A 13,365-nucleotide genomic window follows, 5' to 3' on the forward strand; every position below is an offset into this window, starting at 1 on the left:
TACCAGTTATTCAGTTTCACTCTCTATGTTGTGACACAGAAACATGATGTATTGAAAAGTAATTCCGTAATGCATATCAGGTTAGTGAGATTCAATCAATGGCGTAAATCTTTAATTTCAAAAGCTACTTTGTCCCTTAGGCCCACAGTAAATCTGATCTAAAGACCCTGAGAGACCTGAGACTGTAAAAATGGCTTCCGTAAAATACATCAGGTCCTTCGACAGGAACAATTAGCTGAACAAATGAATGATGAAAAGAACAATTAGGACAAGAGGAACTGAGACAGTGAAAGAGACAGTTAAAGAGACAGTGAAAGAGACAGTGAATGGCAGCGCTGGCTTCTTTGTAAATCAGAACATGTACCTTCATCAGGCTCTCTTCATTAGGTGTAATTAGCCTTAGTAATTCACAGAGAGATAGCAGGCACACTCCCTCTTGTTAGTGATATAATCAAGTGTGTGTGTGTGTGTGTGTGTGTGTGTGTGTGTGTGTGTGTGTGTGTGTGTGTGTGTGTGTGTGTCTATGCATGGTTGTCTACTTATTATTGTCAGTCATGCTTGCAATTGTTTTTGTTCATCTGCTGTAAAATGCTACTTGCCAGCTATCTGTAAACCCATAGCTTGGGTGAAGTATTTTATGAGGGTCTTATTTCCTTTCCTTATTTCCTATTTCCTACAGAGAGAATGTTGTTTAGTCTATTATTCATTGTCTTGGTTTAACACTTTTATACCGGTGACGCCACAGGACTACTCTCTGCTTGAGCAGATCAATTTTGTCACAAAAAGATGACGGGGATGATAGATCTATGTCCATGACTGTGCTCATTTCACGTGTCATCTTAAAATAGACTATCTTAGTCTTAATCTCAAAATGTTAACTACAGTCTTGAAAGGTGCTGTGAATTCAAAACGCCCAGTTGACATTCTGGAGAGCGCCTCGGACAGAGAGATGTCTGAAGTGAAGTCTCTTTGCTCTCAGAGAACGGACCAGAAACCACCCGAGCGTCACCATCTGACATTTCAACAGGGCTGCAAATTGCTCTGGGTTAAAGGGTCCTCACCGGCGTAGTACAGAGGAGAAGGGTCTGGCAGAGGGACTGGCTAAGGGGTAACAGGGTCACTGAGAATAATGAGACAAGGGAGAGAGAGGAAGAAGATGAAGGGAGAGAGAGATGGAGAGAGAGAGACAGAAAGGGAGAGGTAGAAGGAGACTAGAGGTCGACCGATTAATCGGAATGGCCGATTTAATTAGGGCCGATTTCAAGTTTTCATAACAATCGGTAATCGGTATTTTTGGATACCGATTTTCCGAATGTTTTTAACATTTTACATTTCTATATATATTTTTTGTTATTTAACTTGGCAAGTCAATTAAAAACACATTCTTATTTTCAATGACGGCCTAGGAACGGTGGGTTAACTGCCTTGTTCAGGGGCAGAACAACAGATTTTTACCTTGTCAGCTCGGGGATTCGTTTTTGCTACCTTCCGGTTACTAGTCCAATGCTCTAACCACCTGCCTTACATTGCACTCCACGAGGAGCCTGCGTGGCAGGCTGACTACCTGTAATGCGAGGGCAGCAAGAAGCCAAGGTAAGTTGCTAGCTAGCATTAAACTTATCTTATAAAAAACAATCAATCTTAACATAATCACTAGTTAACTACACATAGTTGATGATATTACTAGTTTATCTAACGTGTCCTGCGTTGCATATAATCGATGCGGTGCCTGTTAATTTCTCATTGAATCACAGCCTACTTCGACAAACGGGTGATGATTTAACAAGCGCATTTGCGAAAAAAGCACTGTCGTTGCACCACTGTACCTAACCATAAACATCAATGCCTTTCTTTAAAATCAATACACAAGTATATATTTTTAAACCTGCATATTTAGTTAATATTGCCTGCTAACATTAATTTCTTATAACTAGGGAAATTGTGTCACTTCTCTTGCGTTCCGTGCAAGCAGTCAGGGTATATGCAGCAGTTTGGGCCGCCTGGCTCATTGCGAACTGTGTGAAGTCCATTTATTCCTAACAAAGGCCGTAATTAATTTACCAGAATTGTACATAATTATGACATAACATAATTGTACAATGTAACAGCAATATTTACACTTAGGGATGCCATCCGTTAGATAAAATATGAAACGGTTCCGTATTTCACTGAAAGAATAAACGTTTTGTTTTCGAAATAATTGTTTCCGGATTCGACCATTTTAATGACCAAAGACTCGTATTTCTGTGTGTTATGTTATAATTAAGTCAATGATTTGATAGAGCAGTCTGACTGAGCGATGGTAGGCACCAGCAGGCTCATAAGCATTCATTCAAACAGCACTTTCGTGCGTTTGCCAGCAGCTCTTCGCAATGCTTCAAGCATTGCACTGTTTATGACTTCAAGCCTATCAACTCCCGAGATTAGGCTGGTGTAACCGATGTGAAATGGCTAGCTAGTTAGCGGGGTGTGCGCTAATACCGTTTCAAATGTCACTCGCTCTGAGACTTGGAGTAGTTGTTCCCCTTGCTCTGCATGGGTAACGCTTCTTCGAGGGTGGCTGTTGTCGATGTGTTCCTGGTTCGAGCCCAGGCAGGAGCGAGGAGAGGGACGGAAGCTATACTGTTACACTGGCAATACTAAAGTGCCTATAAGAACATCCAATAGTCAAAGGTATATGAAATACAAATGGTATAGAGAGAAATAGTCCTATAATAACTACAACCTAAAACCTCTTACCTGGGAATATTGAAGACTCATGTTAAAAGGAACCACCAGCTTTCATATGTTCTCATGTTCTGAGCAAGGACCTTAAACGTTCGATTTTTTACATGGCACATATTGCACTTTTACTTTCTTCTCCAACACTTTGTTTTTGCATTATTTAAACCAAATTGAACATGTTTCATTATTCATTTGAGGCTAAATTGATTTTATTGATGTATTATATTAAGTTAAAATAAGTGTTCATTCAGTATTGTTGTAATTGTCATTATTACAAATAAATGTAAAAAATCGGCCGATTAATCGGTATCGGCTTTTTTTTGGTCCTCCAATAATCAGTATCGGTATCGGCGTTGAAAAATCATAATTGGTCGACCTCTAAAGGAGACTAGGGAAGATTCTTTAGAACAAGGACTGGGGTACAAAGCTAAAGGGTATGGGGTCACCGAGAATAATGAAGGGAAAAGAGAGGGAGAGATGGGATGATGGTTGAGAGAGGGGGGGTGGGGGTGGTGACAACAGGAAGGAGCAATAGTTTAAGTGGATGACAACTGCTGTTTTCCCTCCTTTTTACTTTCCCTCATTCGCCAGCCCTCCTTCATAACCTCTCACTTTCTACCTCGTCTGTCCCTTAATACTCTCTCTCTCTCTCTCTCTCTTTCTCCCTCCTCTCCACCTCATTCCCTCTCTCTCTCCCCCTCCCTCTCTCCCCCCCCCCTCTCTCCATCACGTCTGTGGTACCAATTCTATAGGAAGAGAGAGACTGTAGATTCCTCTTACAAAAACTTTATTATAAGATTTGCAAAAATCAAGCAATCAACCATTACCAAGAATGGTTCAGAATTGAAAGCTTAACTAACATAACTAACTGATCTCTGCTTTTATAGAAATAGCAGACAGTCTTTTGTCCACGTGGCAGTTTAGCAGATGTGTGGAAACGGCGGCAGAACATGTGTCTAAAAGGCGATTGGTCTGTCTGTGCAGATTAAGATATCCTGAGGTTGATAGCACGAGGGCTCAACCGTATAACTGTGTTTTGTCACAGTTCACACTATAATGTGCTCCTTCCTGCAAGGTTCCACACAGCTGACTTCCTGCAGATAGTAAACTCACGGGATGTCTCTTTATTGGAAGCTGTGTGAACTCTTTAAAAGAGGTGGAAAAAACTTCCCTGGTCCACAGATGTCCGCCCGGCAACAGAGAGCTGAATTAAATAAACCCCCACGCTGATGGAATTTAGCCTGTAGTGTGACAGCTGAACCAGCAAGGAGGAAATAAATAAATCACACAGTTAACCCACAACATACAGGGTATTTAACATCTAAGAGTTAACAAACAACATACAGGGGATTTAACATCTAAGAGTTAACAAACAACATACAGGGGATTTAACATCTAAGAGTTAACAAACAACATACAGGGGATTTAACATCCAAGATTTAACACACGACATACAGGGGATTTAACATCTAAGAGTTAACACACAACATACAGGGGATTTAACATCTAAGAGTTAACACAGCTCTCAGGAATCAGGTATGAGTCGGGAGCAGAGCCACAGCGAGAATATGATGGTTTAACTACTAATCTAAGACTAGTGTTCAGAAGCACTGCACGGGTTTACTATCACTTAGCCATGTGACTCAGTTGGTAAAGCATGACGCTTGCAAAGCTAGGGTTTTGGGTTCGAATCCCACGATTACTATGGAGATAGAGCCCTCTGTTTACTGTGGAGATAGGGCTCTGTGTTTACTGTGGAGATAGGGCCCTGTGTTTCCTGTGGAGATAGGGCTCTGTGTTTACTGTGGAGATAGGGCCCTGTGTTCCTGTGGAGATAGGGCTCTGTGTTTACTGTGGAGATAGGGCCCTGTGTTTCCTGTGGAGACAGGGCCCTGTGTTTCCTGTGGAGATAGGGCTCTGTGTTTCCTGTGAAGATAGGGCTCTGTGTTTCCTGTGGAGATAGGGCCCTGTGTTTCCTGTGGAGATAGGGCTCTCTGTTTCCTGTGGAGATAGGGCTCTGTGTTTACTGTGGAGATAGGGCTCTGTGTTTACTGTGGAGATAGGGCTCTGTGTTTACTGTGGAGATAGGGCTCTGTGTTTACTGTGGAGATAGGGCCCCGTGTTTACTGTGGAGATAGGGCCCCGTGTTTACTGTGGAGATAGGGCCCTGTGTTTCCTGTAGAGATAGGGCTCTGTGTTTACTGTGGAGAAAGGGCCCTGTGTTTACTGTGGAGAAAGGGCCCTGTGTTTACTGTGGAGATAGGGCCCGCGTTTACTGTGGAGATAGGGCCCCGCATTTACTGTGGAGATAGGGCCCACGTTTACTGTGGAGATAGGGCTCTGTGTTTACTGTGGAGATAGGGCCCGCGTTTACTGTGGAGATAGGGCCCTGTGTTTACTGTGGAGATAGGGCCCTGTGTTTCCTGTGGAGATAGGGCCCTGTGTTTCCTGTGGAGATAGGGCTCTGTGTTTCCTGTGGAGATAGGGCTCTGTGTTTCCTGTGGAGATAGGGCTCTGTGTTTCCTGTGGAGATAGGGCCCTGTGTTTCCTGTGGAGATAGGGCCCGCGTTTACTGTGGAGATAGGGCCCCGTGTTTACTGTGGAGATAGGGCTCTGTGTTTCCTGTGGAGATAGGGCTCTCTGTTTCCTGTGGAGATAGGGCCCTGTGTTTCCTGTGGAGATAGGGCCCTGTGTTTCCTGTGGAGATAGGGCCCCGTGTTTCCTGTGGAGATAGGGCCCCGTGTTTCCTGTGGAGATAGGGCTCTGTGTTTCCTGTGGAGATAGGGCTCTGTGTTTCCTGTGGAGATAGGGCTGCTTCCTCTATGTAATTAAAGTCAACTGAAGATCAATGACCCTGAGACGCAACAACAACAACGCAATTGCTAATGTCATGGGATCGACTAGAGATGAAGACAGGTCTTTGTACACAGACCAGACAAACAATCCACACAACTAGAACGAAACAACTCACAAACACATAACCTGTGAGTTTAAAATCAGAGATTATATGTCTGTAAAGTTGTGTAAATTCATTCTAAGCACGTCAGGCACAATCAAAGCTAGCAAACGGGGGTTTGCAGGGGAATATCCCAGCCCTTTCTCAGGCTTCCTCTCCTTCCTGATTATGCACCTGTGAGAGGGTCACTGTCCACTGTCATGAGGTGCTGATCTCTAACATTCTGGTTCTGTCAGCTGTCCATTGGTGCTGAATCACTGATAGCTGACAGTACATCTGGTTTGTTTGCCGTTATTCTTCCTCTGTAGTGTTGTTTTTGAACCCATGGATGTCACGCTGACTCTGAAAGCATTTGTGGATACAAGAGGAAGAAAGTGATAGAGCAGGGATTGTAAGGGTTCATCATTTTCTGTTTCACACTGACTCACTGACTCTCTCTCTCTCTTTCTCTCTCTTCTCTCTCTCTCTCTCTCTCTCGCAAAGTACAGACATAAACTCAGAGGCATGCAAGCACTTTCTAAAACCTATTACCATTTCAGAAATGAATGATTTGTACTTTAATTCCCTAATCTTAATCCTGATTTAATTCGCCAGCAATTCCCGAGTACTTGGCAAGCCGCAAATAACTGAAAATCCAGCGTCTGTATGTGTGACTGTGTTTGTGTTTGTGAAGCAGAATATAAGGCGGCGGATCGGACAGTGATGAGACAGACAGGATGTTCTGGTACTCACCTCTCTTAGAGGCTTTTATTTACAAGATGAACAGGTGCAGGAAGAATTTGCCAATAAACTTTGTACAGAAAATAACAAAACAGGACGTTGACATAAAGACTTGAACAAATCAAAGATATTCTCAGTATAAACTATTCAAGCAACAACTCGTTGCCTCTAACAAAACTCAGGCATGGCTCTACTCTAGCCAACCTGTCACCTGCCCAGCCTACTCTCCCCCCAGGCAAAGGCCAACTGACCACCTAAGAAGTTTTTCCAGGAACCCTTTTGCTAGGAATGTTCCATCATGATAGCCCACAATACATTACTACCATAAATGCATCATTTCATATGGACATCCCATAACATCATAAACAACTGGTTTACATAAACCCACACTTCAATTACTTGTGCCATAACTTCTTTAAGTCACCCATTTATGAAGTCATTCACACCCGGGGTAACTCATTACTTTGGTTATTTCCCAATAACCAATAATTGTTCTTTGATGAATTTCGGACTAATTTGCATGATGCGTAATGCATAGCGGCTCCAACAAGGAAACAGCACGGAGCTTCAGACAAACATCAGGTAGGTTAAATTACAGGGGCGCAACTTGTCCCCCCCCCCCCATGCATTCTGAAATTGCATTTTTAATCCCCCAGTTTTATCATTGGAATGTGATACAAAACGAGGCAACAGTGTGCTTTAGGACCATGTAGACGCCTCAGAGCGGTCGGGTTGGAACTGTTTGGATTGTTTATCTGACTGGTTAAAAAAGAAATCTAATAATAATAATTATGCCCCCCCCCCCCTACACTTCTCAAAACCAAAGTTGCACCCCTGTTAAATTACATGATTATTCTTCTACCAACAAGTAGATCGTTATTCTAACATTATATTTCACATTGCTGGAGCATGTAGGTTTAAATGGCCAGCTTTATGCACAGTAGAAACATGGTTAACAAGTTACATACTGGCGTGAGCAACAATCACTTGACTTTGGCACCTTATGTCAAAGCATTGTTTGGCAAAAGGGATGCGCAAGTCTAACCATTTTTACATTTACATTTTAGTCATTTAGCAGACACTCTTATCCAGAGCGACTTACAGTAGTGGATGCATACATTTCATACATTTTTTCCCCCCGTACTGGTCCCCCGTGGGAATCGAACCCACAACCCTGGCATTGCAAACACCATGCTCTACCAACTGAGCCACACAGGACCACAACCAACATTGTCTTTTGTTTCAGGATTGTTGACGATATACTGAAGAGATAATGAGCCTTTCTCAAACCAATCATTTGTCTGTGTCATTGTCTATAAATCACGGACATGCGCTCTGTGACAGTGTGTGTGTGGTGCACATTTGTGTGCATATGTGCTCCTCCTGTATGTTTCTGTGTGTATGTGTGTGTGTGTGTGTGTGTGTGTGTGTGTGTGTGTGTGTGTGTGTGTGTGTGTGTGTGTGTGTGTGTGTGTGTGTGTGTGTGTGTGTATGTGTGTACTTGCGACTTAAATGTAAACCTAATAGCTTGCTGTCTCTTAACTTGTATGTGCTTTTGGGTAAATCCAGTCTATCGAGAGGACCAATCAGACAAATTTCAGGCAGATTATATTTTGAGTAAAACAATGGTTTACATTGTCCTCAATGAACTCCTGTTGGTGTTGGATATGTCCGCTGGGGGACCTGACGGGACAAAAGCTCTTTGGCACTTCATATTGTTTTTAGATGTCTAAACTATGGCACCAGTTGAAAATGATCACTGTCCAAATGACAGCGATGAGAGATTATGAGAATGTCTCACATGAGACTTTAACCTTCCAAATGGATTCAAAATGTTGCCTGCTAGACTGTTATTAAACAGCGTTGCTTTTTCCATGTATTGTTTGCTGTGTGCAAATACAAGTGTTTGGCCTTTCAATAGCTACTGTATTTACAGACTGTATTAAAAGATGGAGATACGGATGAGATAATACATGTTTCAGTTGACAATACCAGTTGAATGCTATACATTAGCCCACAGTCCTAACACCTCTAGGCTCCTTGTAGTCTACCACTGACTTCTTGCAGTGATGTGGTTGGCTGTTATGCGTCTTCCTGTGAGTCTGATTGGGTTTAAACCTCATCTGTCTATCCACCCTAACAGTAATTATACAGCATGCAGCTACAGAGGCTTACCCAGGCCTGAGGTACCATCACTCACAGCTACAGAGGCTTACCCAGGCCTGAGGTACCATCACTCACAGCTACAGAGGCTTACCCAGGCCTGAGGTAGCATCACTCACAGCTACAGAGGCTTACCCAGGCCTGAGGTACCATCACTCACAGCTACAGAGGCTTACCCAGGCCTGAGGTACCATCACTCACAGCTACAGAGGCTTACCCAGGCCTGAGGTAGCATCACTCACAGCTACAGAGGTTTACCCAGGCCTGAGGTACCATCACTCACAGCTACAGAGGCTTACCCAGGCCTGAGGTACCATCACTCACAGCTACAGAGGCTTACCCAGGCCTGAGGTACCATCACTCACAGCTACAGAGGCTTACCCAGGCCTGAGGTACCATCACTCCACAGCTACAGAGGCTTACCCAGGCCTGAGGTACCATCACTCACAGCTACAGAGGCTTACCCAGGCCTGAGGTACCATCACTCACAGCTACAGAGGCTTACCCAGGCCTGAGGTACCATCACTCACAGCTACAGAGGCTTACCCAGGCCTGAGGTACCATCACTCACAGCTACAGAGGCTTACCCAGGCCTGAGGTACCATCACTCCACAGCTACAGAGGCTTACCCAGGCCTGAGGTAGCATCACTCACAGCTACAGAGGCTTACCCAGGCCTGAGGTAGCATCACTCACAGCTACAGAGGCTTACCCAGGCCTGAGGTACCATCACTCACAGCTACAGAGGCTTACCCAGGCCTGAGGTACCATCACTCACAGCTACAGAGGCTTACCCAGGCCTGAGGTACCATCACTCACAGCTACAGAGGCTTACCCAGGCCTGAGGTACCATCACTCACAGCTACAGAGGCTTACCCAGGCCTGAGGTACCATCACTCACAGCTACAGAGGCTTACCCAGGCCTGAGGTACCATCACTCACAGGTATACCATCTCCTCTTTGATGATATCGCTCTTCCACTTTTACATTTCATAACCTACTCTGTTAAATATTTCACTGAGAATATTTGATTTTATTAAGCCATTCGTCAACCAACAGACGGTAGGAGTGAGCCTGGAAAAAGGGAATCATGTATTTTTAATCCAGAAAATTGAGCCTGTTTCACACGAACCTCCTCTTCCTTCCTTTCTTCCTGTGATTGAAACTCTGTCTTTCCCCGTTGTATTGGGCTGGTGTTATTAGGTCCATTAGTTTTACCTCGCCCCGGGTTTGAGACCATTCCATTGGTCCTAAAGCACAAACTCCGCCCACCTAGTGCACTGAGCAACATCAAACAAATGCGCACATTCCTTTTCCAGGTTAGTGCTTTGAGCTGATTGGTCCTTTTGCAACAGCCGTAGCGGGTTCAGAATGGTTAAGTGTCTTTGCATAGCTTTACTATTCCTGTAATGGGTCTACAGGGTTTGAATCACAAGGTTTTAATGCTCTTGGCCTTTTCACACTACTTAGCTATGCTGAACTGTACGCAGGCCTGGTTTCGCATCAATCATCATTTCTGGAACCGTGCTGGAAACGATTCCCTACCCCTTCTCCTTCTCCTTGGCCCTTAATGTTTTCAGATCTACAGTATGGGGTCTGGATGGGCGTGGTGGAGCTTCCACCATATTGCTTTACACATTACAGATCTGCAAACATTGAAGGGATCTGGGGAGGGGGAAGAGAGGAACAAATTGAGTGTGGCTGTTAGGGATGCAATCGTTGTTGTCACCGGTGATAAATGATGGCTGGAATGAAATTGTAGTGGCCAGTAATATTTGGCATGTTTATGTAAAATCTATATGCTATTTTAAATACCTCACGTGACTCGCAATATCACTGAGCAATTAGCCCAATAAAAAGTTTATCTGACTTCATAAAGATGATTAAAATATACAAACAAGCATTAGGCAATGAGTTAACGAGACTAACAAAAATTGGTCTGAGTATGGTTTATATCAAAGGCAGATATTTAATAAAGCTTAAGTTACAAACGTTTCATGGCATTATTCCAAGCATATAGATCCTAAGATTAACTTACAACTCAAAGCATGAACAAAGAGATGCTTACTAGGCCAGAAGCTTAGGAAATTTGAATTGATCATACAGGATCCAGGATAAGAGAGAGAACAAAGGCATTTCATTCCATTTATAAGATCGGAAGGTGTGACATTTCAACTCAAGACCAACCAATTGTGACCAATCAAACCATACCAAGTTTACAGTGTAACCTGACCACCAAGGCCCAATCTCCACAGGGTGTCACATCATTTAAATGTTTGTGTGGGGGATGAGGCCAGTGTAAATCAGACAGAATTCCTGACAACCTTTTTGCATATAGGAATTCACAGTTCACCCTGTACAGACACAAGTAACCACACAGATCATACATGCATATAGATGCATCAGTGTAATCCTCAGTGAACAAGTTTCACATAGATACCAGACATGGATAATATAGTATTATTCTGTCACATTCAATAGTCAGTCCTCTGAGAGAAATACAGGGAGAAATATGTTGGCCCCTTAGAGGGGGGGGGGGGGTCTGACTAGTCCTTTGGCGTTTTCCGCTGTCGTCTAACTCCAGGTGTCAGAGAGCATACAAATTAGGGCCGAGCCTACACAATCCTGCAAGTCTGTCACTGATACTCAAGGACACTCATATTCAGTGAGTAGTGATTGACAGGTCTGTCAATAATTGAACCAGGATATCAGGAGGCGGTGAAACAGAAAAGACCAGTGAGATTAGATCCCTGACCGTTCTGTTGAACGACTGCAGACTGAAGTGGACAGAACAAGTCAAGATGGATGAGAGCTGACAGAGATGCTGTCCTCCTGTATGGTGTACATTTTAGGATGCACTCAGCCTCACCCCTTCTTGAGTCAATTGTCAAAAACATACTAAATACATGCAATCACTGTACTGTAAGTCACTTAGGATACGTGTCTGCTAAGTGGTATACAATGACGATTGACTCAAGGAAGGGTAAAGCGTGAGGGCTGAGGATGTCCTAGAATGTGCACCGTTCACATGGGGACTGCGGCACTGCAGCTGTTGCTACCTGCAGGCGATGGCCCACTGGGCTGATTCTGCAGCATAATCTGCTGTGTGATGGATGGGCCTGACACTCTGCATTCAGGACCACCCAAACAGACAGACACGGGCAGGCCACTGCAATGAGAAGGTACTATGGCAGCTCAGCTCTAAAGGGTTCTCTCCAATTGCACCCTATTCCCTACAGTATTCCCTACACTGCACTACCTTTAACCATATATAGTGCACTATTTTAACCATATATGGTGCACTATTTTAACCATATATGGTGCACTATTTTAACCATATATAGTGGACTACTTTTAACCATATATATAAAATCTAATGTTATTGGTCACATACACATGGTTAGCAGATGTTATTGCGAGTGTAGCGAAATGCTTACTATAGCAAAGGGGAGAGATACTATAGTAAAGGGAAGAGATACTATAGTAAAGGGAGAGATACTATAGTAAAGGGGAGAGATACTATAGTAAAGGGGAGAGATACTATAGTAAAGGGTAAAGGGGAGAGATACAATAGTAAAGGGGAGAGATACTAGAGTAAAGGGGAGAGATACTATAGTAAAGGGGAGAGATACTATAGTAAAGGGGAGAGATACTATAGTAAAGGGAAGAGATACTATAGTAAAGGGGAGAGATACTATAGTAAAGGGGAGAGATACTATAGCAAAGGGGAGAGATACTATAGCAAAGGGGAGAGATACTATAGCAAAGGGGAGAGATACTATAGTAAAGGGGAGAGATACTATAGTAAAGGGGAGAGATACTAGAGTAAAGGGGAGAGATACAATAGTAAAGGAGAGAGATAATATAGTAAAGGGGAGAGATACAATAGTAAAGGGGAGAGATACTATAGTAAAGGGCTGAGATACTATAGTAAAGGGGAGAGATACAATAGTAAAGGAGAGAGATACTATAGTAAAGGAGAGAGATACTATAGTGAAGGGGAGAGATACTATAGTAAAGGGCTGAGATACTATAGTAAAGGGGAGAGATACAATAGTAAAGGGCTGAGATACTATAGCAAAGGGAAGAGATACTATAGTGAAGGGAAGAGATACTAGAGTAAAGGGGGGAGATACTATAGCAAAGGGGAGAGATACAATAGTAAAGGGGAGAGATACTATAGTAAAGGGCTGAGATACTATAGTAAAGGGGAGAGATACTATAGTAAAGGGCTGAGATACTAGAGTAAAGGAGTGAGGTACTATAGTAAAGGGGAGAGATACTATAGCAAAGGGGAGAGATACTATAGCAAAGGGGAGAGATACTATAGTAAAGGGGAGAGATACTATAGTAAAGGGAGAGATACTATAGTAAAGGGGAGAGATACTATAGTAAAGGGGTGAGATACTATAGCAAAGGGGAGAGATACTATAGCAAAGGGGAGAGATACTATAGTAAAGGGGAGAGATACTATAGTAAAGGGGAGAGATACTATAGTAAAGGGGAGAGATACTAGAGTAAAGGGGAGAGATACTAGAGTAAAGGGGAGAGATACTAGAGTAAAGGGGAGAGATACTATAGTAAAGGAGAGAGATACTATAGTAAAGGGCTGAGATACTATAGTAAAGGGCTGAGATACTATAGTAAAGGGGAGAGATACTATAGTAAAGGGGAGAGATACTATAGTAAAGGGGAGAGATACAATAGTAAAGGGAAGAGATACTATAGTAAAGGGGAGAGATACAAAAGCAAAGGGGAGAGATACAATAGTAAAGGGCTGAGATACTAGAGTAAAGGGGAGAG

Source organism: Salmo salar, chromosome ssa10, assembly GCF_905237065.1.
Source record: "Salmo salar chromosome ssa10, Ssal_v3.1, whole genome shotgun sequence".
Lineage (NCBI taxonomy): Eukaryota > Metazoa > Chordata > Actinopteri > Salmoniformes > Salmonidae > Salmo > Salmo salar.